Source organism: Octopus bimaculoides, chromosome 3 (genome assembly GCF_046866305.1).
Source record: "Octopus bimaculoides isolate indiv1 chromosome 3, ASM4686630v1, whole genome shotgun sequence".
Classification (NCBI taxonomy): domain Eukaryota; kingdom Metazoa; phylum Mollusca; class Cephalopoda; order Octopoda; family Octopodidae; genus Octopus; species Octopus bimaculoides.
Genome location: NC_142930.1, coordinates 22,315,011 through 22,341,768, shown reverse-complemented (window position 1 = coordinate 22,341,768; position 26,758 = coordinate 22,315,011). Strand labels below are relative to the sequence as shown.

Sequence of the window (26,758 nt, the reverse complement as noted above, 5' to 3'; positions counted from 1 at the left end):
ACAGTAGATCACATAACTATGTAACCACAGTGCTCAAAAAACATTGAGGAAACTGTGTTGAACAAAATGCAGGAGAGAAGCTTACAGAAATTAAACATTATGTGCCATTGCCACTGTAGAAGCACCCAGCACACACTATAAAGTGATTGGTATTAGGAAGGGCATCCAGCTGTAGAAACTAAGCCAAATAAGACTGGAACCTGGTGCAACTCTCTGGCTTGCCAGCTCTGGTCAAACCATCCAGCCTATGCCAGCATGGAAAACGACCGTTAAAGGATGGTGGTGATGACAATGTAGTTAGTGAAAGCTGTAGGACTGGTGAAATTGATAGAGCATCAGTTACAATCTTTTATATTCCGAGTTCAAACCCAACAGAGGTCAACTTTGCTTTCATCTTTCTGAAGTCAGTAAAATATAGTATGAGAGAAGTAATGGTGCTGATGTAATCCACAATACATTCCACATAAATAGGAATTATTAAAGCCGATGTTAGAAATTAATACTATGTAGTCAATACAAATAATATTAATATAGTGGGATCTTAAAAGACTGAGAAGAAACAAAGTCTTATGGTGTAAATATGTGTCCCATTTGTACATGTTTGTTTTTGTTGTTTTATTTCTTCTTTAAACCCGATGTAGAAACCCCAACCATTTTTGTGCTTTGTAATATATCCCATATGTAGGGCATATTACAAAAGAATACCCTCCATTGAATGTGGCAATTTAGGTTTTAGTTTTAATTCATCAACTAGTTTGACACCACTGATGGCCCTTGAGTGTGTTCAGAAGAGTTCAGACCACACTGGAGAAAATATCTTGGGTGCTGTCTTTCCTTAGTTATTAACAAAACAAATAAATAAAAAGGGACTATTATTGTTACTATTAATGCATCAAGCAGGCGGAATCATTAAGAGCAATGGAAACAAAAAAAGGCCCCGAGTATTTGTTCTGGCTTTTAACATTCTGGTTTCAAATCCTGCCAAGACTAACTTTGTTTTACATCTCTTCAGCATTGATAGAATAAAATACCAATCAAGAACTGAGATCAACAGTATCAATTAACCCTTCCTCTCAAAATTGCTGGCCTTGCACCTAAACTAGAAATCCTTACTCTTTTACTCTTTTACTTGTTTCAGTCATTTGACTGCGGCCATGCTGGAGCATCGCCTTTCGTCGAGCAAATCGACCCCAGGACTTATTCTTTGTAAGCCTAGTACTTATTCTATCGGTCTCTTTTGCCGAACCGCTAAGTGATGGGGGCATAAACACACCAGTATCGGTTGTCAAGCAATGCTACGGAGACAAACACAGACACACAAACATATATATATATATATATATATATACGACAAGCTTCTTTCAGTTTCCGTCTACCAAATCCACTCACAAGGCTTTGGTCAGCCCGAGGCTATAGTAGAAGACACTTGCCCAAGATGCCATGCAGTGGGACTGAACCCGGAACCATGTGGTTGGTAAGCAAGCTACTTACCACACAGCCACTCCTACACCTATTTATTATTTATTTATTGTAAGGTATCAGTCAAGTACTGGGGGTCAATGTAATCGATTGTCCCCTTCCCCTAAGTTTCAAGCCTTGTGCCTATAGTAGAAAAGATTATTATTATTATTGCCTTTGCACGGCTTCTAATGCTGCAGATGTATTACAGTGTCAGCTGTTCACTACCAGTGAACTAAGGCAACACCTCTTATTTTTCAAGCACCTTATTATTATTATTATTATTATTATTATTATTATTATTATTATTATTATTATTATTATTATTTATTTATTTATTTATTTATTTATTAAAGTGGTGAGCTGGCAGAAGCATTAGCATGCTGTGCAAAATGCTTAGCGACCTTTTGTCTGTTTTCATGTTCTGAGTTCAGATTCTGCCAAAGTTGACTTTGCTGTTCATCCTTTATGGGCCAAGAAAAATAAGTACCAGTTAAGCACTGGAGTCAAAGTAATTGACTAAGCCCCCTCGGCTACAGCCAACGTTGAGATGGGGAGAAAAAAATAGGAATCAACTAGTACTTGATATATACTATATTTATTGATCCTAAAAACAATCAAAGTGTGATTCGAATTAAGGAAAGCTGAGGAGAATCCTGCAAAGTATTTTAATCCAACGTTCAAAAGACTGCTTATTGGTCGCCTAAAAATAAATCAATAATCGATTTTATTCTGCTTGAAACGATGTGTGCGAGTGTTAGCGATTAACAAAACTATGAAGTTGAATCGAGCACGGTCGAAATATTTAACATAACGAAATAAGTTTGAGTGTCACACTTTCAACTTTATCTTGTGACAAAGATATGATCTAAATATTAGAAAAAGAAAAAAAAAACAATATTATGAAAGTCCATAAATTTGTACATCAAAAGAGAAATAACATTCATAAAACGGATCTATTGATACTTAACCGACCATCCTTTATGCTCTTCTTTAACCAATTTAAGCTTCTACGTAAACAAAAACAAAATATTGTTCGCTGAGTTCAAATCCCGATCGTCCCTCAAATTTATAGCCGTTTCAACCATCAAACTGTGGTTAAGTGTAAAGAGTTCTTTCTGTTCCTTAAAGCAAAACTTTTACCACTTTATAAACTGTTTGCATCCACTATTTGCCGACGCACAACACGCCTACTTTCTTTGATTTCTACTTTCCCAGTTAAACAAGAAGATAGTTGCACAATTTTCAAAATAAACGTTTAATGATCCCCAAAATGTGATCAAAAGTTGTGTGTCGAGCAATTTTAGATACTTCGATTTCTGAATTTCCATTATTACTTCCTCCATCCTGATGGAGATAATCGTAAGGCTAAATAAAATAACTTATTCCTTTCACAACTACTAACATTTCTATCGTACCAGAAAGTAAACAGGTTTCTTAAAATAAAAAAACCTAACAAGAATTTGAAACTCCTACAACGTTCAGATTGGCAACCAAGCTTCCGATCATTATTGATTTGTGGTTGATTTTCTTTTAGATGTTAACTTTGCAAAGTTGACTTGCAGGAATGGAATTTTCTAAAGCTCCTATTTTTGTTATATTTTTACTATCAAACTTTAACAAAAAATAATAAATTATCTGATGGCATTTATACACAAATAAATATTTAGATAGTTAGGATGTTTTGAGGAAGATGACAAACTATTATGAAGTTTAAATATATTTCCTGCAACCAAATTTATATCTATAAATATTGTCAGATTTGTAAATAGATGCAGTGATATCGCGATGTAAACAAAGTGAAAATCGATAAATACCAATGAATAAATTAAGCAAAGTATCCCTTTGATTTAGCGCTTAATACTTCTCTTTAGTATTTTTTATAAATAGGATGGAATTGTTTTAAGCATTAACTAAATATATCGAAGAAAAGTTTAATAAAAGGGAGAAAAAGTGCCAGCTGCCATTTTGGAAAGGAAAAAAAGAAGAAGAAACGAAAAGATAAGAAAGCAAGATCCTATCTGTCTAAAAAAATATATTTGAAATAAACTACCTTTTCATATGTTAAATAATTGAATAAACTAACTCTAAATGCGAAAATATATCGTGTCTTAAAAGAATTAGCTAAATTATTGATGTCTTTAAAGCACCACATGACTAAAAGATTCTCCAGATTCAGAAGGAAGAAAATATTGGCGATAAAGCATAAGGTTGATCATTCACTAAGAAAATTAGCGACGTTAATGAAGTTAAACGAAAGGATTTTTATATTAATTATTGATAAATAAAGATATGTTAGTTTATACAGCAAAGAACACGCAGCGATTTCAACTATAATTCCATCACATTACATCGACACCGGGAAGCAGTCAACAACGTAAAAACTTTTCAGAGCGCGTGAGAAAGATGTGAGGATGAAAAGTTTTCTGTTCTTTACTACCGATCGACAACACAAGAATTATATGATGACAGAACTCGGAACGTTAGGGAAGAACAGCAACAATAAGAAATATATTTTAAATAATACAAAGCAATTCTTCAGGGGGGAAAAAAAAGTAAACATCGTAATGATGATAGCTTTGAAAGCAGGCTTACTGAGTACTCACATCATAAAATGGGACAGGAGTGCTGTCTCCAACATAACAGAACTGATGCTGAAAGAGAAATTACAGCGAATCTTTCTCTCTCCCTCCCTCTCTCAAACTCTTTCGCATATACACTATTTTTTACATACTTCTAGTAAACATGTGTGTGTGTGTATACTATTGTGTTTGGGGAGAGTCATTTTCTTTTTGTGCCTTATAATTTAACACACACACCGGTAAAATTTCCACTTATTTCTTATTTTTATTTTCCTAACATTTTCGTTGCATTTTGCAACTTTTTCAATAGTCTTGACTATATATATATATATATATATATATATATATATATATATATATATATATATATATATATATATATATATATATATATATATATATATATATATATATATATGTATGTATATGTATGTATGTATGTATGTATGTATGTATTTATGTATGTATTTGTGTGTGTGTGTGTGTGTGTGTGTAGTAGGTTGAAAAGGAACACACGAGTTGATATGTATAAAGAAAAAAGTCAAGGTAGAAAATGCTAAAATAATTTTATCATAAAAAGCATTTTAGTACTGGTTTCAGTCATTGAGACTTTATCAACTCTAAGAATGGAAAACAATTAAATTTTGGAAAAATTAAATTTTGAAAAAATTAAATGAAAAGTTTTTTTTTAAATATTGCATAGTATTCAAATACAAGGGGCATTTCTCTCAAACCCACAGGAGTAAACAAGAGAGACAGAGACAGGCAGAAACAACAAAAATGCCCCTTGTATTTGAATACTATGCAATTATTTTTTTTTTAAACTTTTCATTTTATTTTTCCAAAATTTAATTGTTTTCCATTTTTAGAGTTGAAACAGTCTCAATGACTGAAACCAGTACTGAAATGTTTTTTATGATAAAATTATTTTAGCAGTTTCTACCTTGACTTTTTTCCTTATATATATATATATATATATATATATATATATACACACACACACACACACACACACATATTTGCAATCAAAACAGTTTGCCCAAGAAAGTTGAACATTGAAGAACTCGAAGAGATTTATAGTGATTTGTGTTGGAGGAGGCAGGGTCAACAAGGAGTCTTGCTGTCTGTAAACAGCAATGACCAAGAAATTTCTTTCTGTTTTCCAAGGTACACTAGCATTTTCCATTGATAATCTACTTCACTTGTAGAAAGTTTAGTCTTTCTATCAACCGTAACACTAAGATGAATGTTAGATCAATTGACAAATTAATTTAAGATTTGATATATTAAGCTCAACTCTACAAACTAAATTGATAATACAAACTAAATTGATGATTCAAAAAAAATTGATGATTTTAATTTGTGAATGAAGAAAGTGGTATTACCACAAGTTATGGTTATCTTACTTCCCTTAAAATCATCAACAATTTAGGAGCATCAAAACGTGCATCGATATATGTTCAAGAGGTTCAATTTGTCATCATGTAGTTTCTGTATCAATCACACTGCACAGCACCTTCTGCACATATTTCCTAACATAGCTTTATATCCCAAATCTTGCAAGTGAAGGCATGTAGAATCTGGTCCTAATTGCCAATCCAGTTTAATACCACTACTTGACACTTAGATGTATTTAACAGTCCACTTTGTTGAAAGAATTTGGACAAAGTCAGTGGTCTGAAGATAATTTGATGTCTGAATACCCACTCCTTTGCTATCACTATAACCTACCAGAAGAATTATATTTTTGCTCTTCGCTCATGAGAAATCTAGCTGAGGTTCCCTTCCACCTTACTCTTTACATACAGCATACATCTACATTGATCTGTTCTAGCATTTGAATAATCTCGGACCTACCTTTCATTGTACCGACGTTGATTTTGTGTGAGTTGTGTGTGTGTGTGTGTATAAATTGCGTATACTGCCAATGTATACCAATAGTATCTCACAGCCAGATGCCCTTACCATCACCAACTCTTTTATCACACAAAAACTGGGATACAAAGCAAATACAAAAGTACAACCCTGCTTGGATCATCATCATCGTCGTTTAACGTCCGCTTTCCATGCTAGCATGGGTTGGACGATTTGACTGAGGACTGGTGAAACCGGATGGCAACACCATCCTCTAATCTGATTTGGCAGAGTTTCTACAGCTGGTTGCCCTTCCTAACGCCAACCACTCAGAGAGTGTAGTGGGTGCTTTTACGTGTCACCCGCACGAAGGCCAGTCAGATGGTACTGGCAACGGCCACGCTCAAAATGGTGTCTTTTATGTGCCACCCGCACAAGAGCCAGTCCAGGGGCACTGGCAACGATCTCGCTCGAAAATCCTACGAAGGCCAGTCAGGCGGTACTGTCAGCACATGTATACACACTAACAATGTAGAAATTGTACATAGCAACAGAGTATATACCACGCATATAAACAATGGAAGTATGCATGCTCTGTGTACTACTATCATGAACAATTGATAAATTGACAGCAAAATTTACGCTTGAAAATATCAAAATAGGTAATCCAGTCTATGCCAGCATGGAAAATGGATGATGGTGATGATGATGATGTTAGGATGATTTGGGTATTTAAAGAAAAGGAGTTTAAAAAGAAGCTTCATGAGTTTGATTTAAAAAAGCAATTATCAGAAAACTGATTAATTAAGAAATTAATAAAAGAGAGAATAAAGGAAAGAATTTTAACAAGGTGATTAAACAGGGTGTTTAACTAAAAAGTCCTAGGAATGGAAGATAATTATCAATGGAAAGGAAAAGGAAAATATCATTAATATTCTAAATGGATAAACCAGGTTACCTTGTGCCCAGTAGGTGGTGTCAGGATTGAAACAGAATAGCATAGACAAATACTCACGTCCTGTATGTGTGAATGTATGAATATGTGTGTATAAATATGTATATGTATGTGCTTGTGAGTATAGAAGTGTGTGTGTGTGTGTGTATGTATGCATACGTTACAGAGTGTAGTAGTGTGTGCACGTGTGTATATATATATGTGTGTGTGTGTGAATGCCTGAGATGTGTATGTGTTGTATCATATATCTCACTACATAATTAAAAGAATTTAGTTTCTGTTCAGATATCCAACATTTCAACTCATGTACACAAGAGAACTGTCACCTTTTCCCTCCAAAATCTACCACATGTGTTCATGTACATACATAGTACATATATACATCAAATTGGATGTTTTACATTAACCTTTTGATGCTGGCAGAAACTGGAAAGTTTTTCTGAAACAGTATTTTATGACCAGATGCCCTTCCTAACATCAAACCATTTAGGTATGTGTTACGACATGCAAGGATGCAGTATACCTATTCTAAAACTGAGCTACACAATAAACATGTACATACATTTCTACATAAATGATATATATATATATATCCTTTATATCCTTACATTATATCATAAATTCCTATAAAAATTCTTACAAAGATTTTAACCATACATTATATTATATATATATATATACATATATATATATATACATATATATATATATATATACTTTATTTAAAAGCAGCAGAAATATAACAAAAGACTGTTACTCTGAGTTTCACGTTCCTGTTCATCGGACAGTTTTGGAACTCAGAGTAACAGTCTTTTGTTATATTTCTGCTGCTTTTAAATAAAGCATATCACTCTACCTCTGGTATTTGAGTACTCTTTTTTCCACCTTGTTGCACATTTCATGTGCTTACTCCGGTATATATATATATATATATATATATATATTCACAGACAACATACACAAGGCACAGACATGGCTGTGTAGTTAAGAATTTCACTTCCCAACCACACATATTTGGTGTTCAGTCCCACTGTGCAGCACATTGAACAAGTGTCTTCTACTATAGCCCTAACCCAACCAAGCCTTATGACCCGAGTTGATCTGATAAACAGAAACAGAAAAAGAAGTCTGTACAATATATATACGTGTGTGTGTGTGTGTGTGTGTGTGTGTGTGTGTATATATATATGTATGTATATATATATATGTGTATATATATATATATAGAGAGAGAGAGAGAGACAGACAGACAGACAGACAGACAATGATGTAAATAAACAAATAAAACTGCCTGGGTTTGATACACAAAATATATATATACATGTATACATGTAAATAGAGAGAAAGCAAGGACTGAAAATTTTCAGAGAATGAATATTCAATAGGGCACCACATTTAGTTGGCAAATACAGTTTACGATTCTGTACTGTTACTGTTTATATCTCACTCGGAGATTTAATATAACATATCCCCCACTTTTATGAGATCAGTAGCAGTGTGTTGCTAGAAAAAGTATATAGTATTTGCAAGTGGAATTAGTTCTTCATCACTAGCCAGTGATTTACACACACTGAGGACAGGTAACCACCCAGACGCTCAAGTCCATGTGTAAGGCTACAGATGGGAGTGATGACCTCCCTCACAAATACTAATCGGACGCAGATTCTGTGTCATTAGCCAGCTGGAGGAGATGTTTTCCTGGGGCTAAAAACAACAGTAGCACTGTCCTGTATAGGATGCCACATTTAGTTGGCAAATATATTTTACGATTCTGTACTGTTACTGTTTATATCTCACTCAGAGATTTAATATAACATATCTCTCTCTTTTATACATATATAGATATTTATATATTAACAGAGCCAACTTACACAGAGTACAAAGACACAGAAAAATAAGAGATTTCTCTTATAGCCATTCCTTACTCCGCAAACTTGGTCATTGGTAAAGGTTTTGGAGTGTAAGTTGAAATCATTTGAGCACTAATAAGTGTTTCCTGTATTGAGAATCTCTGGATTTCATTTGTTGACTCTCTCTCTATATTACTAAAAGTGAAATTTTATCTGTCCATCTGGGACTCCTGTATCTCAATCTACATTTGCTCTACATAGACATATTATACCTTTTTGGAATCAGGACGATCCCAGGATTGAAAATCTGCTCTTCATTTGATTCTTGAACATCTAGCAGTGGGATCTGATTTAGAAGCATTTGGGTTGCTATTTCTAGCAGGTAACACTTGGCTGATTCATGTCATCTTAGTTGGCGTTTGTTAGATGACGTCAGAGATGAAGAGGGAGACATTCGTTTCATTAATTTTACGTTGAGATTTGAATTTTGGGACAAATTGGCCAACAGTTGAAATTCAATTTGGGACTGGAACAATAGAATGATTGCATTACAGAATTAATTCTCATCCATCCTTAACCTCTGATTAAACACCACCAGGACATATAGTCATTATAGACACATTATAGTCATACTATTAAGCATCCTTTAGTTTTAGGCCCAATTAGCCTTCCGTAGGAGCTAGCTTAAAAGTCTGCACAGAGTACAGCTTCTAACCTGGTATATATATATATATATATATATATATATATATATATATATATACATAAAATAATAAGGTAGCTAGATACAAAATAAAACAAAAATGGAAAAATTCAATTGTCACTAATAGAGACTGAGAGTGCATGGTAGCACCTATATTGCTAGAGATAAGAGTCAAAGACCCTTATAGCCACAAACATAGCACAAGTCTATGTAATGACAGGAGAGTAACTGCACCACAGTGAGTGAGGGTACTATATTGGCAAGCTAATTTTGCTTGAAATTAAAGCTCATCAGTAGTACTACTCTATTGCAGACAGTTAAGTCAAATCCAACATCTCAATATAGAGATTTTACCAAAAAAAATCAATGGCTGATTGAGCAAAATGGTAATGTAAAAATTATAAAATAATAAAAGCGGTCAGACACACTATAAAACCAAAAAGGAAAAATTCAATTGTCACTAATATATATATATTATATATATATATATATATATAAAACGTACAGGAAGAAGGATTTGAAATCTTGACAGGTACCTTATGAGTACTCTGAAATAATCCAGATCTGGATATACTTTAAGAACACATATCTAATGCTTGAATCTTCAGTTCACTTCACCCAACTGTATGGGTAACACCTTGAATAAAGCTGCATAGGAATGTCAACCTTTGCATGAATATGAATTGCAATTGATTTAATATAAATCAACTAAATGCACATATCTGCTACATCAAAGGACTCTAGGACACTTATCCAGCAGAAACATGTGATGGATTAAAATTTGTTGAAGATAGTACTTCAATAAATAAATTTTGAATATGTATAGTTCTCTATTCTTTTTTATGGTCGCCACATAAAAAGCACCCAGCACACAGTTTTGCATCAGCAACTCACCAATCTCTGTTCATAGTGATATAAAGTGTGTGTGTGTGTACACACATGCACACACGTATAAATACATGAATACATGCATACATGTTTGTATCTATCATACATGCTTCTCTGTGTGTGTGCTTGTATACACCCTGATGCATGAACATGCAAGCACACATACACACACATACACACATATACACACATACATACATACATAAACACACATACATACAAATGTATATGCATCACAGAGCAACACAAATACACACACACACACACACACAACAGAAAGCTTTTTTACATAATTTCCATGCCATACATGACTAAACCCCATTTATGAGATCCAACATTGCTGCAGGCGATTGCTATCTGTAAAAGGAGTCTAACTAAACATAAAGCAAGATGTTTCTGGAAATATATATTTAACTAGATATTTGAGATCCCATTTCAGAACGATTTTACATAAACAAATAAGTAAATGGATGAGTAACTATGTAGTTGATCAACTTACTGGAAATAGTAGTGAAAACTCTCTCAAATTACATCTTGCCATCTCGAAAAAGAAAGGACAGCTTGAATAATGTAGTCCTAGATGCACAATGTTTGTTTGAAAGGAGAACAAAATGGTCAAAGTTGGAAAGCCTTTGACCATTCATATCTGATGTTAAACAACAAAAACAACAAATTCTGACTCATCCAAAATGTTTTCTGCTGGTGAGTAACTATTTCAGAGTTGTAATCAAATCTAAGGCAAAGCCATTACGTATTTATTCCTTTTTATGTCTATTCTTCCATGCTGGCATAGATCGGAAGGGTCATCGGGCCTTAACTCAGTTCTTATTCAGAGTTACTGCTCTCCTGGTGTGTATTGTGTGTGTGTGCGTGTGTGTGTGTGTGTTTGTGAGTGTGTTCGTGCATGTGCGCAAAGATAGAGAATAAAATTTTATCTGATAATTGCTATGATAATTTTTGTCAAATGTGTCTATAAAAGGGGTTCTCAAGCATTAAAAAAAAACACGATGATTTTTTTATATTTGATTCAAATGTTTTAATGTTTTTAACCCTTTTGTTATCATTTTTCTGTGGAAATATGATGCCTTTGTTTCAATAAATTTTCAAAATAACGAAAAATTTAGTAAAATAATTTTGTCATTATTAAATTATATCATGAACCATGTGCTCATTTCCTTCTTCAGCAAATGCTTCCACTTCCCAGCTCAAAAAACTTCCATTTGTAGTAAGCATTTGCCAAGGCATCAGGGAACAAGTCTGGCATACATAAAGCTTTTAGAGCAAACCATCAAAACCAGGTGATTTGCTCTTCACATGGTCACTTATTGCCAACCAAATCTTAGCTGCTTTTAATCAGCCTTGTACAGCATTCCTGTTCTCCACTGAGAATTGTGGCAGGCTGCCAAAGTAAGCGCTGAAGACCACTACTGTCTCCAGCCCACAACTCATCAGCACAAACAGTTAAGCAAAGTGCCACTTCAGAGCCACATAATAACAACAACAACAACAACAACAACAACAACAATAATAATAATAATAATGATGATGATGATAATAATAGTCCTTTCTACTAAAGGCAAAAGGCCTGAAATTTGTGAGTAGAAGATTAGTTGATTACATTGACCCCAGTGTTTCACTGGTACTTAATTTATCAACCCTGAAAAGACGAAAGGCAAAGCCGACCATGGCAGAATTCGAAATCAGAATGGAGAGGCAGATAAAATACCGCTAAGTATTTCGTCTGGCATGCTAACGATTCTGCCAGCTCACCACCTTAATAATAATAATTTACATTTGTTTATAAGTGAGTGGAAGGACTAAAACGAAATCAAATACTGCCTACATATCTTTTCTGTTGATTTTTTTTTTCTATTTTCTTTATATATATATTTACTTACAAGTAAACCAATTTACACCTGACATAATTGTTATTTTAGAAACAAGATAATACCCTGTCCATAAGTATATTAAACACCAATTTCTTTTCTTTCAAGAATGCTACACACGAGTCAAGTCGATTCTCTTTTTTTTTAATTTTACATAGTTTGGTTATTTCTTCTCCAGGCACTTATGCTTAATTGAGAAAGGTGTGATGGGGAGGGGAAAGAAAACAACAATAATAAAAAAAAATGCAAACATAATATCCTCCAATCCCCCAATTCTCCACAAAATTGCTTTTGGTAGCCTGAAATGTGTTCTACAGACTTCAGTCAGATTACATAGTAAAAGAGACTTCAATGATGAAGGGAATCCAGGGTTCTTTCAGTTGCAGTACTTGACAAAACAAGATAAAAGCAACATATAATATAAGACTCCACACATAGGTCTCACTCTCACTCTCTCTCTCTCTCTTGCTCACTCTCTATCTATCTATCTATCTATCTCTATGGTTGTGAAATAAATACAGTTCTCCACAGAGACTAATCCAAATACTTTGTTGGTGTCATCTTTCTTAGATGTGTTAAGACAACATATCAATGAGTATGAATGTGTGTGTGTGTGTGCTTGTGTGCGTAAAATTATAGATAGATTTATATGTATGTATGCATGTATGTATGCATGTATGTATGCATGCATGTATGTATGTATGCATCTATGTATGCATGTATGTATGTATGTATGTATGTATGAACATATATATATGTATGTATGCATGTATGTATGTGCATATATGCATTTATGTATGCATGCTTTCACAGAAATATAAGATTTCTATTTGTGTGTAACACATCTCTTCCAAAAACAAAGTTATAAATTTCCTAACAGTGTCACAATGAAGCACCCTTAAGTATGACAAGGCCATTTTACACAAATAAATACATACATTCAGGAGCATACATAACTACACACAGATATCATCATCATCATCCATAACCATTCTTGTTTGAACTTCTGCTTTTTTTCATGTCAGCATGGGTTTGATGAGACTTAGTGAGATAGCATCCCACAGTTGGATGCTCTTCCTGTTGCCAGCCTTTACTTCTTTATCAAGTTAGATATTTTTTATCCTACTAATCTTCAGACGCAGGAGTGGCTGTGTGGTAAGTAGCTTGCTTACCAACCACATGGTTCCGGGTTCATTCCCACTGCGTGCCACCTTGGGCAAGTGTCTTCTACTATTATAGCCTCGAGCCGACCAAAGCCTTGTGAGTGGATTTGGTAGACGGAAACTGAAAGAAGCCCGTCGTATATATGTATAAATATATCATCATCATCATCATCATCATCATCGTTTAACGTCTGCCTTCCATGCTAGCATGGGTTGGATAATTTGACTGAGGACTGGTGAAACCGGATGGCAACACCAGGCTCCAATCTGATTTGGCAGAGTTTCTACAGCTGGATGCCCTTCTTAACGCCAACCACTCAGAGAGTGTAGTGGGTGCTTTTACGTGTCACCCGCACGAAGGCCAGTTAGGCGGTACTGGCAACAGCCACTATATATATATATATATATATATATATATATATATATATATATATATATATACACATATGTATGTGTGTGTATATGTTTGTGTGTTTGTGTTTGTCTTCCCAACATCACTTGACAACCGATGCTGGTGTGTTTACATCCCTGTAACTTAGTGGTTCGGCAAAAGAGACCGATAGAATAAGTACTGGGCTTACAAAGAATAAGTCCTGAGGTCGATTTGCTCGACTAAAGGCGGTGCTCCAGCATGGCCACAGTCAAATGACTGAAACAAGTAAAAGAGTAAAGAGTAATGTTGAAACTAGCAAACTATGGGACATATTGTCTATGGTAGATACAAATTTATGCCCATTATTAATCAACTGGAGCCAACATGAAGACAACAGATACATGTAAACACACAGGCATGCATGTACACACACACACAAAATGAGTAATGAAGGAGTTTCTTTGAAGTTGTTTGGTATTCTAGAAACAGCAGCTAAATCTCCCTAAAATACCAACATACCATCTTAAAGGAACAAATGAACACATGAGATAACATTCTAAAGTACCTCTTAGGCACCTTAGGATGGCTATGAACGGAATGCCTTTGATTATAGAATTCTTCAATTAGGGTTGATCTGGGATTGAGCAACAACAAAAATAACAGCAGGCACACTTTTTGAGATTAGTGTAAGCAATAGCATTGCCACACGCTTAGTGGCAGCAGCAGTAAAAACTATGCTCTATCTTGTCAAGAAGGCTCTTCAATGATGTGAAACCAAGGCCTGAAATTTAGGGGTGGGAACTAGTCAATTACATCGACGCCAGTGCTTGACTGGTACTTATTTAACCGATCTCAAAAGGATGAAAGGCAAAGTCAGCCTCAGTGGAATTTGAATTAATAATAATTATAGTAAAAATGGTTTGTAAATTAGGTGCAAGGCCAACAATTTTGGTAGTTCATTTCATGAGCCCCAAATGGCAAAGTTGACAGCAATAAGATTTGAACTGAGAATGTAAGAGCTGGAACAAATACTGCAAAGCATTTTTTTTTTCTGATACTCTAATGATTATAGAAGTTCATTGTTCTAACATAATGGTTTCTGATTTAGGCAAAAGGCCAACAATTTTGAGGGGAGGGGTTAATCGATACCATCAACCCTAATACTTGACTATTACTTTATTTTATCAACTCTGATAGGATGAAGGGCAAAGCTGACTTTGACAGGATTTGAACACAGAAAATAAAGAGACAAGAAATACTGCAAAGCATTTTTCTAGCACTCTAATGATGCTACTAACATAGCAGATGACATTTACCCAAGGTGCCATACAGTGGGACTGAACCCAAGACTACACGGTTGAGAGGCAAGCTTCTTAACCATACACAAACAAACACACATACATAGAGGCTAGTCCATTGCAGGGTTACCCATTTATACCTGAGTGGATAGGAGCAATGTGAAGTGAAGTGTTTTGCTTAAGAACACAACACACCACTCAGTCTGGGAATCAATCTTGTAATCATGAGTGCAATACCCTAACCACCAGGCCATGTGCCTTCACACATACACACACATACACACATACACACACACACACACATGCACACGCACACACACACAAACTCAAATACATAGAATTTTGGAGAATTAAAGGAGGAGGTTTCCTTTCTATCTATTTACTTTTTCTCATTAAATTAGCATTATTTGTATAATCAATATATTGTATTTTCCCTTCTAACAGTTTTTATAATTATTTTCTAACAAGAATGATCTGAAAGATAACAAGCACTAAAACCACAACCTTTTTTTAATTATCTAATTTAAACATTTCAGTACACCTGACTCCTTTTTTGTATGTGATATGTTTGTCTTGTTTCTTTCTCATTCAATTGTTTACAATACTAAAATTGAGACGCTTTTATCATGAAGTGATCATCATCATAATCATCATCATTTAGCATCCATCTTCCATGCTGGCATAAGCTGGAGAGGTTGACAGGAGCTAGCAAGCCTAGAGGACTGTACCAAGCTCCACTGTCTATTTTGGCATGGTTTTTATGGCCTTTCTAATACCAACCTCTTTACAGAATGGACTGGGTGCTTTTTACATGGCAAATATAATTTACAATAACTTTAACAATCAAATGAAGGAAAAATAACTGTCTAGAAATGCATCTATTCAATACACATGTGGTTGGAACAAAATGATTGAGTGACTATAAATAAAACCAATGTCTAATTCAAATCCACTACATAAATTTTGCTGCATGTCCAACCCATACCAGCATGGAAAACGAAAGTTAAATGATGATGAAATGATGATGACACCTATGTCCACTTCACTATTAAGAATGAGTAATAGATAATCTAGGCTTGTAACCTGAGATATTCTCTTAAACCAGAGCAGTTGATTCTCGTGTGCATATTCAACTGATACTTCCTTAATCCCTAGCTATTCTCTCAATTTGTTTATGTCATGTGTTTCATGTAAGTTAACATTACACATCAAACAGATCATACTCGACTCATTTCTATCAAGCCTCCACGAGTTTGCTGCAATTAATGCGTATCTCTGACTAACATGCAACATTAGAATTCTTACTCATACTTCATACAGTCTGCCTTGTGCATGCAGACAGGAACCATTTTTGTGTTAACGGAGATAACAATTCTCTAAACCTCTTTCTTCCATTACTAAAAACTAGCCTTTCACCACATTCCCCTCCAGCAGTGATTGTATCACCAAGGTAACATTAACTATCTACCACCTTGAACAAGTCATTCGAGCATTTAATGGACTTCTTTTCATAAGGGTTCCTACTGTTAACTACTCCTGTGCAACAAACTAATGAGGGTGCTTATTTTATCAACCCTGAAAGGATGAAAAGCAAAGTTGATCTCAATGGAATTTGAACTCAGAGCATAATGACAGATGAAATGTTGCTAAGTATTCTGCTCAGCATACTAACGATTCTGCCAGCCCACCACCTTTATATTGTTATTAGTATTAATTAAATAAAAATATAGGTGTAGGCGTAGGAGTGGCTGTGTGGTAAGTAGCTTGCTTACCAACCACATGGTTCCGGGTTCAATCCCACTGTGTGGCACCTTGGGCAAGTGTCTTCTACTATAGCCTCAGGCCGACCAAAGCCTTGTGAGTAGATTTGGTAGACGGAAACTGAAAGAAGCCCATCGTATATATATGTATATATGTATATATGTATATGTATGTGTGAGTGTGTATATGTTTGTGTGTCTGTGTTTGTCCCCCCCAACATCGCTTGACAACCGATGCTGGTGTATTTACGTCCCCGTAACTTAACGGTTCGGCAAAAGTGACCGATAGAATAAGTACTAGGCTTACAAAGAATAAGTCCTGGGGTCGATTAGCTCGACTAAAAGGCAGTGCTCCAGCATGATCACAGTCAAATGACTGAAACAAGTAAAAGAGTATATAAAGGCAGAAAGCTGGCAGAATTGTTGATACACAGGGTAAAGATGCTTAAGCAGCATTTCATCCATCTTTATATTCTGAGTTCAATTGCTGCCGAGGTTGAATTTGCCTTTCATCCTTTCGGGGTCGATAAAATGAGTACCAGTTGAGCACCAAGGTTGATGTAATCAATTTTCCCCCTCCCCCGGAACTTGCAGGCCTTGTGCCAATATTAAATAAATAGAAAAAAAGCAGCAAGTGGCAGAATTGTTAGCACACTAGGTACGATGCTTAGCGGCATTTCATGTTTCAGTTCTGAATTCAAATTCCACTCGGGTCAACTTTGCCTTTCACCCTTTCAGGGTTGATAAAATAAGTATCAGTAGTTGAGCACATGGGTTGATGTAATCGACTTAGCTCCTCCCCCAAAATTACTAGCCTTGTGCCAAAATTTGAAACTAATATTAAATAAATTAAATGTGGTGAGTTGACAGAATCAGTAGAATATCAGAATCAGTAGAATATCAGAATCAGTAGAATATCAGAATCAGTAGAATATCAGAATCAGTAGAATAAGGCGGCAAGCTGGTAGAAACGTTAGCACGCCAGGCGAAATGCTTAGCGGTATTTCGTCTGCTGTTACATTCTGAGTTCAAATTCCGCCGAGGTCGACTTTGCCTTTCATCCTATCAGGGTCGATAAATTAAGTACCAGTTACGCACTAGGGTCGATGTAATTGACTTAATACCTTTGTCTGTCCTTGTTTGTCCCCTTTATTTTTGGCCCCTTGTGGACAATAAAGAAATAAGAATAAGTAGAATATCAGACAAAATGCTTAGCAGTATTTCTTCTGGCTTTTTTACATTCTGAGCCAAAATCCCACCAAGGTTTACTGCCTCTCATCCTTTTGGAGTCAACAGAACAAAGTACTAAGCAAGTACTGGGGTTGATGTAATTGTTTCCCCCTCCCTTCCCTTGAAACTACATGATTTTGTGCCAAAATAAGAAGGAAACATTAAATAAATAAATAAAATAAAGATTATTATTTATGAAAATTCAGTCTGGCTTAATCAGTAACAAGGTCACTCACAAGTAGTGGAGATGTTACTTGAGTTCCATCAATAGATTTGCTATTTTAGGACAGTCATTGACAGAATCAATAAGACATTGGACAAAATGCCTTGCAGTCTATAGTTGTTTCTTTCTGTTATGAGTTCAAATTACAAAGGAGCTGACTTTACCGTCAACCCCTCTGAAATTAATAACATAAGCATTATTCAACTACAGGAGCCCGCCCATTAAATCAACTACCCACTCCTTCCAAATTTATAATCTTGCAACAAATATAGAAATTATTATTACTATCATTATTATTATTATCATTATTATTATTATTATTATTATTATTATTATTATTATTATAGTAATGTTATTTTTTATTGTGTTCTTTTAATGCACAGCTGAGCAAACAACTACACACAGCTGCACGTGTTGGTTATATGCAGCGTTTTGTTTTATTTTTGCAATTTACTCTTCTGTTGAGAATATTTCACTTAATATTATCAGAGCAGTTCCTAGTAGGGCTAATTTATTCATGTTATGTATAAGCCAGTCCTGAAGTTTTGGTCATATATTTATTTGTGTTTTTTAATTAGCCCCAAAGTATCTATTTGTTTCTGTTCTTTTTTTTTTTTTTTATCTCCACATTCTTTATTTTTATCCACTTCATTTTCCCTTATCATCAACATCATTCAACACCAGGCTTCAATACTGGCATGGGTTGGATGGTTTGAAGGATCTGATGATTCAAAGGACTGCATCATTTAGAAAATACATCAAGAGTGTTGTTCCTTCAAATAAGAATTCAGTACAACTTGAAAGAACATGGATAAAATTATTCAAGTTTAACAATGTTCATGATTATTGAAAGTATTCAAGGTTCACAGGAAAAATGACATTCAATGGCAAAGTATGCATAAAAGTGTTTAGATTTCACAAGGTTGTTCAAAGTAATAAGTTACTAACATTGGTGAATGGGCAGAAACATTAGATCAACAAACAAAATGCCATGTGGTATTTATTCTGAGTTTGAATCCCTCTGAAGTCAACTTTGACTTTTCTCCTTCTGAGGGCCATAAAATAAAGCACCAGTCAAGTATTGAAGTCATTATAAGCAACTCTACCCATCATCTAAATCAGAAATATATCGGCCAATGCTAGAAACAATTACTATAATTATTATTCATGTTGTTTATTGTGTATGGTCACACTTCATAGATTTTAATTTACTCAAGGTTACTTCACTCCTAAAGTTACCACCATTTCTCCTATTCTCCCTCTCTTTGACATAGGAGCTCTATAGTCGTCATTCTTACAAGACCTCACCACTTCATGCTTTGAAAGAAAAGCACCCAATACACTCTGTAGAATGGTTGGTATTTAGGAAGGGTATCAGTAGTAGAAACCATGCCAAAACTGCAACACTGAAGGGCAATGGATATCTTTGAGCCATCAACCAATGCCAGCATGAAAAACAGAAGGTGGAGGAGGAAGAGGATGATGACAATGAATACTCTCCTGAGGTATTATCCTTCAGTATTATACTATAAATAATAAATTATTGCACTAAATGCCAAATAGTATTTGGTATTTAATAGTTCAAATCCTATCTTTTATGTAAAGATAAAAGAAGTTCCATTGGGGTTAATTAAATCAATGGTGCTGTCATATCCATAATAATTGGAAAATATAGTATTATTAGTAGCAAAGATGTTAGAAAGAGGTGAGCACTGGTCCAAATGATTTTTTAGTGTTTTGTCTTGTCCAAATCCATCCTGCATTCAGCTCATACCAGCTTTTACTTTCCCTTTCAGCACTCAACTAAAAGATGAACAAAACAATGTAAGTAAAATGGAGAGAGAAGCATTAATTCAATAAAATCTCTCAAAAATTACCCTCATTAAAAAAGAATTTATTTTCACCCTTTAAAAAAAGTATCTATTATAATGTTACAATCATTTTGTATTTTAGTGACCTTTGTTTTCACCATCACACCAACTGATTCCTTCAATTTTAAAGCCAGATATAAATAGAATATATATAATATATATGATAAACAAAAAAAAAAAAAAGAATAAAAAAAGATATTCTTGTCTTTCATTTCAGCCAGAAATTTCTCCCCCTCCCCCGAACAGAACTAATGAAAACACCATAGTATCAGTATTTCACAAGCAAGGGACTCCTTAAAAAAAAAAAAAAGTATCCTTTGATTTCTGATAATACAAAGAACATAGGTCTTGGTTATCTTAACAGCTTTATTCAGCCCTTGAAAAACCATTATTTTTAGTAAGCTATTTGGTGAATGTGACTCATTATGGAAATAATAAGGTTCTTCAAAGTCAGGAAGATATAAGAGGCATAGAATGAGATTTCTACTGAATCTAAAACTGGTGCTGCACTGAGTTATCATGTCTTCTGATAGGGCTATACTACATACAAAATGAAATTACACTTAGAGGTGGCACACACAATAAAACATGTCAGCATCAGTAATCAGTTCTTTTATTCATATCAAAGCTTCCTCAGTAACATTAATGGTTCTAGAACAAAACAATTTCGTTTAGTGAAGATAACAATACCATTTCACTTATCTATGAACAAAACTGGTGAAATTATTATCTTTATTATGATTAGTATCATCAGGGCAAAATCAGTAGAATCCAGAACAAAATGCTTTCTAGAACTAAATTACATTCTATGTTTAAATTCGCAGAGATTAATTTTACCTTTCATCCTCCTGGGGTCAATAAAATAAGAACCACTCAAGTTCTAGGGCCAATTGAATACATGAAACCCCTTTCACAACAATGTAAAGCATTGAACTTAAGCTAAAAATCATCATCATCATTATTATTATTATTATTATTATTATTATTATTATTTTTTAGGCGCAGGAGTGGCTGTGTGGTAAGTAGCTTGCTTACCAACCACATGGTTCCGAGTTCAGTCCCACTGCGTGACACCTTGAGCAGATGTCTTCTACTATAGCCTCGGGCCGACCAAAGCAGAATTGTTAGCATGCCGGATAAAATGCTTCATGGCATTTCTTCTGGCTTTACATTCTGAGTTCAAATTCAACCAAGGTCAACTTTGCCTTTAATCCTTTCAGAGTCAATAAAATAAGTACTAATTGAGCACTGGGGTCAATGTAATCAACTAGCCACCACCCCCAAAATTTCAGGCCTCATGCCTAGTACTGCCTAACTGGCTCCCATACCGGTGGCATGTAAAAAGCACCATTCAAGCATGGTCAATGCCAGTGCCACCTGACTGGCCCCCGTGCAGGTGGCACGTAAAAAAGCACCCACTACACTCTCGGAATGGTTGGTGTTAGGAAGGGCATCCAGGTGTAGAAACCTTGCCAGATCAGATTGGGGCCTGGTGCAGCCTCCTGGCTTGCCAGTCCTCAGTCAAACTGTCCAATCCATGCCAGCATGGAAAGCAGATGTTAAATAATGATGATGATGTGCCTATAGTAGAAAGGATTATTATTATGATGAGTATTAGGTGGTGAGCTGGCAGATTTGATAGCACATCAGACAAAATTCTTAGCAGTATTTTGTCCATCTTTGCATTGTGAGTTCAAATGCCACCAGGGTCAGTTTACTTTGCATCCTTTTGAGGTCAATGAAATTAATACCAGTTAAGTATTGCGGTCGATGTAATCAACTTGCTCCCTCACCCAAAATTTCAGGCCTTGTGCTTTTAGTAGAAAGAATTATTATTATTATTATTATTATTATTATTATTATTATTATTATTAATAAATCAATAAAAGCAGAGTACCTTTTTTAATGACTTAGTCAAAAGAAGAAAAGCAGCACCTTCACCCTTTTCAGGATTTCTAAAACTTGGTGGGAGGGAAGCAATTATGCTAAAACTAGAGACCTCACCTAAATGCTTGCAATGAAATTAGCTCTACTAAAGGCACTCATCAGCTAGATGATAGTGCTAAACAAGATACTGAGGTTATGATAGAAAACACTCGTCCAAATTGCTATACAGAGGAAATGAACCCAAAATACATTCAGTATCAAAGTAAACTTACCTACATAACCACGTCTGTACCCCACTCCTTCCCCATATACAGTACCAATTAGTTCTGACATCATTTAGTTTCATTTCTCTAGATTCTGATTTCAAATTTCTCCAGGAATAAAAAAAAAGCAAGTACCAGGTATGTATTAGGGTTGAAGCAATCAACTACAGCTTCTATTTATGCGGGATTGTATCAAAATGAGAAATAATCATTATACAAACCAACATGGGAGCATCTACACTTTTACTTAGCCTGCTAAAAATAGAAGCCAAATCTCCATAAAATCACACAGCCACCTACTATCTTAGAAAAGGACATTGATTCATTTTGTTTAAGGTACACTGCACTGTTCTGAAAAAACACAGGCAGGATGGTCACTGCTGGAATGTCTTTGATTATAGAACTACTGTATTAGGATTGTCCTGGGACTAACCAACAAGAACAATTATCATTATATAATTTGATTTTTAAGGAATACGTACAGAACATCAGTTTATATAAAGAAGCTGGAATGTTGTTGGCACTCCATCGCTTACGACGTCGAGGGTTCCAGTCGATCTGATCAACAGAACAGCCTGCTCGTGAAATTAACATGCAAGTGGCTGAGCACTCCACAGACACGTGTACCCTTAACGTAGTTCTCGGGGATATTCAGTGTGACACAATGTGACAAGGCTGACCCTTTGAATTACAGGTACAACAGAAACAGGAAGTAAGAGTGAGAGAAAGTTGTGGTGAAAGAGTACAGCAGGGTTCGCCACCATCCCCTGCCGGAGCCTCGTGGAGCTTTAGGTGTTACTCAATAAACACTCACAACGCCCGGTCTGGGAATCGAAACCGCGATCCTATGACCGCGAGTCTGCTGCCCTAACCACTGGGCCATTGCGCCTCCACAAAGAAGCTGGAATAAAAAGAGAACAAGACAAATAAGTTAGCACCCTTATCTAACAAATGTGAGGGAGATATTTATCCTACATCTGCTTCACATTGCATAAATTACAGTTAGCACTAATCTCTACAGAAGAAACCCTTGGGCTATATGAAAAGATTGATATAAACTTATTAATTCCATTCTTGGCTATACAACAGCCAATCCAAATAAATGCACTGAAGGTAACAAAGAAGAAGAAAAAAAACAAACAAAAATATACACAAATAACAACAACAACGAATAGATAAATAAAACTAGCCATGGGAAACAAAGCAAATGTTCTGTCAAAGTCTGGAAACAAACAACCAAATATTGAACAAGATGATTTATTATTCTAAGCTTAGCTCATTCAACCTCTTCCCTCAAAATACCCAGATGAACTCTGTGTACTTTTGATCTCCCATGTAGAAAGACATTTTTGCAGTTATAATCTGGTTCTTTTTTTTTGTTTTTTCAATAATTTCCATTATTATTATTGGTGTTGTTGTTGTTATTATTATTATTATTATTATTATTATTATTACTACAACTACTACTACTACTACTACTACTACTACTACTACTACTACTACTACTATTATCATTATCATTATTATTATTATTATTATTACTACTACTACTATTATTATTACTACTACTACTATTATTATCATTATTATTACTACTACTACTACTACTACTACTACTACTATTATTATTATTATTATTATTATTATTATTATTATTATTATTATTATTAATTCTTCTTAGTGTAAATATTATTTTTAATCTATAGCTTTGATTATTATTATTTACTAATTTCATTTCATTTTCTTTTATTGTTTTCTTTGAGAAAGATGCACTTATTATATTGCTTTATTACAAGTTTTTATTATTATTATTATTTTATTATTTCCATTGCACTCTCCTACCCTTCCTCGTCACTCTCTCTCTCTCTCTCTCTCTCTCTCTCTCTCTCTCTCCTTGGTTCTTTTTGATGAAATATCAGCAGTAAAAACGTCCCCAAGTAATGTTGGAAGGGTAAAAAGAAAGAAAAAGTTGAAAGGAAAATAATGTGAATGGAGAACTAATGAAGCACAAAGTAAGGTGCATTATATGTGGGAAGGTAAGAGTGTGCATATGTGTGTGTGTGTGTGTGAAAGGGTGTTCCCTGTACTGGGTTGGCACAGTATTTAGAAGATGATGGGTAGGTTGTTAGGCAACTATGAATCCTCCCATTAAATATATTGGCGGTGGTGGTGGTGGTGGTGGTGATAGTGGCAGTGGTGAATGATAGAGGAATGGGGGAGAATGGAGAGAGAAAGAGAGAGATACAGCTCTCTGTGTAAAAAGCACTCATTCACTTTGGTGACAAACTGGGTTGTCCTGTCAGAGGATAACAAGCGGAACAGATAAATGAACGCAATGGAATGGATAAGTGAACAAAAAAAAAAAAGAAATGAAATGTAAGCAGGCTACGGTGGTCTGTCTCCTATGCAGCAGAACTGTCTTAACATTACCATCATCACCATTATAATCATCACTATCATTATTACAATCAGCATGATGACTGATAATCAAAACAATCATCAGTGTCCTTGAATGCTGTCTTTGTTGTTGTCAGCATAATTATAAAAGTGATTGCTATCATCTAAACTAGCTGTCCCCAATCTTTTTTGTACTAGAGACCAGTTTCACACAAGACAATTTTTCCAGACCAAAGGATCATATACATAACAAAAGACAATAATTCAATTATTGCATATATAATATATATAAAATGCAAAAAAAAAACCCTGTAGACTGTGGCAGTCAATAAAACAGAAATAAAATATTTAAGTATATTCATTCTTTGCAGACTGATACCAAATAATCCAAGACATGGTACTGGTTCAAGACCCAGGGATTGGTGACCCCTGATCTGAGCTACCATTGTCACTATTATCATTAGAAATAGGGCGTCTACACAAGCATTTGACCTGTTAGATATAGCAGCTAAATTACATCATACTGACTTAACTAAAGAAAGGTATATTGGATATGGTATACAAACAAGCAGAATGACCATGGCTAGAACCTTCGAATATAGAGCCCACTCAATCAAAGCTGACCGGGGTTTAACCCTTTTGTTACCATATTTCTATTTGTTTCAACTAATTTTTAAAATGAAGAATTTACAAAAATAACTTTGTCATTATTAAAGCTGTTTGAAACATAAATTAATCTAAAATTTTCAGATCACTTTAAAACAGGAAGGTTGTATCTTAAAACGGCAGGGTTTGGCAGATTTGTATCAAAAGTGTCAAACAACAACATTGAATCCAAAGGAATCAGCCATTCTTTCTTCACCTCACAATTACTAAAGTTATAAAGAATATATTTTAGTGGATATAAAACACACATTTATTCATAATCATGCTGTGTGGGTACATTTGTTATTAAATCCAGGTTTTTAGCAGTTTAACATTTTGTAAATTATACAAGAAATTGTTAGTGGTCTCAGTAAAGATATGTTTTCTACCACATTGGTAGTTGAGAGGTGAGGTAAATAATCCTGATAAAACTGATTTCTTATTTCTTTATTGCCCACAAGGGGCTAAACATAGAGGGGACAAACAAGGACAAAGGGATTAAGTCGATTACATCGACCCCAGTGCGTAACTGGTACTTAATTTATCAACCCTGAAAGGATGAAAGGCAAAGTCGACCTCGGCAGAATTTGAACTCAAAACATAACGACAGACGAAATACCGTTAAGCATTTCGCCTGGTGTGCTAACGATTCTGCCAGCTCGCTGCCTGATTTCTCACTCTCAGACAATTGCTCGTGATTTCCACATACTAAATTCAAAACAAGCAGTGTTGGTGTTATATGTGCATGTTTATATAGATGTGTGTGGGTGTATGTATATATATATGTGTGTGTGTGTATTTTACTTGTTGGGCCAGTGGGAAGGAGTGGTGCCCATGACATTTACATGTCATCTGAGACAGGGGAGACCAATGCCATTAATTTTCTTTTTGAACCATTGCAAGATAACAGCAGGAAAGGCATTCCAGGGGATCACATTCAGGGAAGGAAAAACTGGGCATAGTAATTAGTGTGAAACCTGCAGTATTGAATACAAGGATGATGGGAGGAGAAGTGACAAATGGATTGCAAATGTCTGAGTAAAGTAGGTATGAGACCAACCAGCTCCAAAGAGTAGAAGCTATTACAAAAAAAGACCCACCTCCTTCAGTCATGAATGACCATGGGATTGCACCTAGAAAGTTCCCCTGTGAGGCAAATGTCAAGGCAAGGTTGTTTATGGAAGACCAGCAGTCACCCATGCATACCAGTCTCCCCTCTCCACCCCACCAATGTTATCCGAGGGAAAGGCAAAGGCCAATACAGCTTGGAACCAGTGATGTTGTAACTCATTTCTACAGCTGAGTGAACTGGAGCAATGTATCTTGCTCAAGAACACAACACAAAGCCCGGTCTGGGAATCGAACTCACTACCTCATGATTGTGAGCCTGACACCTTAACTACTGAACCATGGATAGTGCTTGTGAAAAAGGCAGAGAGAGGAGACGGCACACTTGTGAGCCAGAGACTAGA

General features: G+C 35.1%; 1 protein-coding gene across 9 annotated transcripts in view; it reads right to left on the bottom strand.

Moving 5' to 3' along the window:
* LOC106869108 (ciliated left-right organizer metallopeptidase) overlaps window positions 1-26,758 on the bottom strand; it is a 96,905-nt gene that overhangs the window by 36,195 nt on the left and 33,952 nt on the right. Inside the window, exons 1-2 of one of the 9 annotated variants that reach the window (XM_089348679.1) lie at window positions 2,430-4,064; window positions 86-398 (exon numbers count right to left, since the gene is read on the bottom strand). The exons of 5 other annotated variants lie outside the window; for them this stretch is intronic. The gene's annotated coding sequence lies outside the window, so the exon portion shown is untranslated. Of the gene's footprint in view, window positions 1-85; window positions 399-2,429; window positions 4,255-26,758 lie in introns of those variants that run through there. 3 more of the 9 variants (XM_014914653.3, XM_089348680.1, XM_089348678.1) reach the window with 3 other exon arrangements.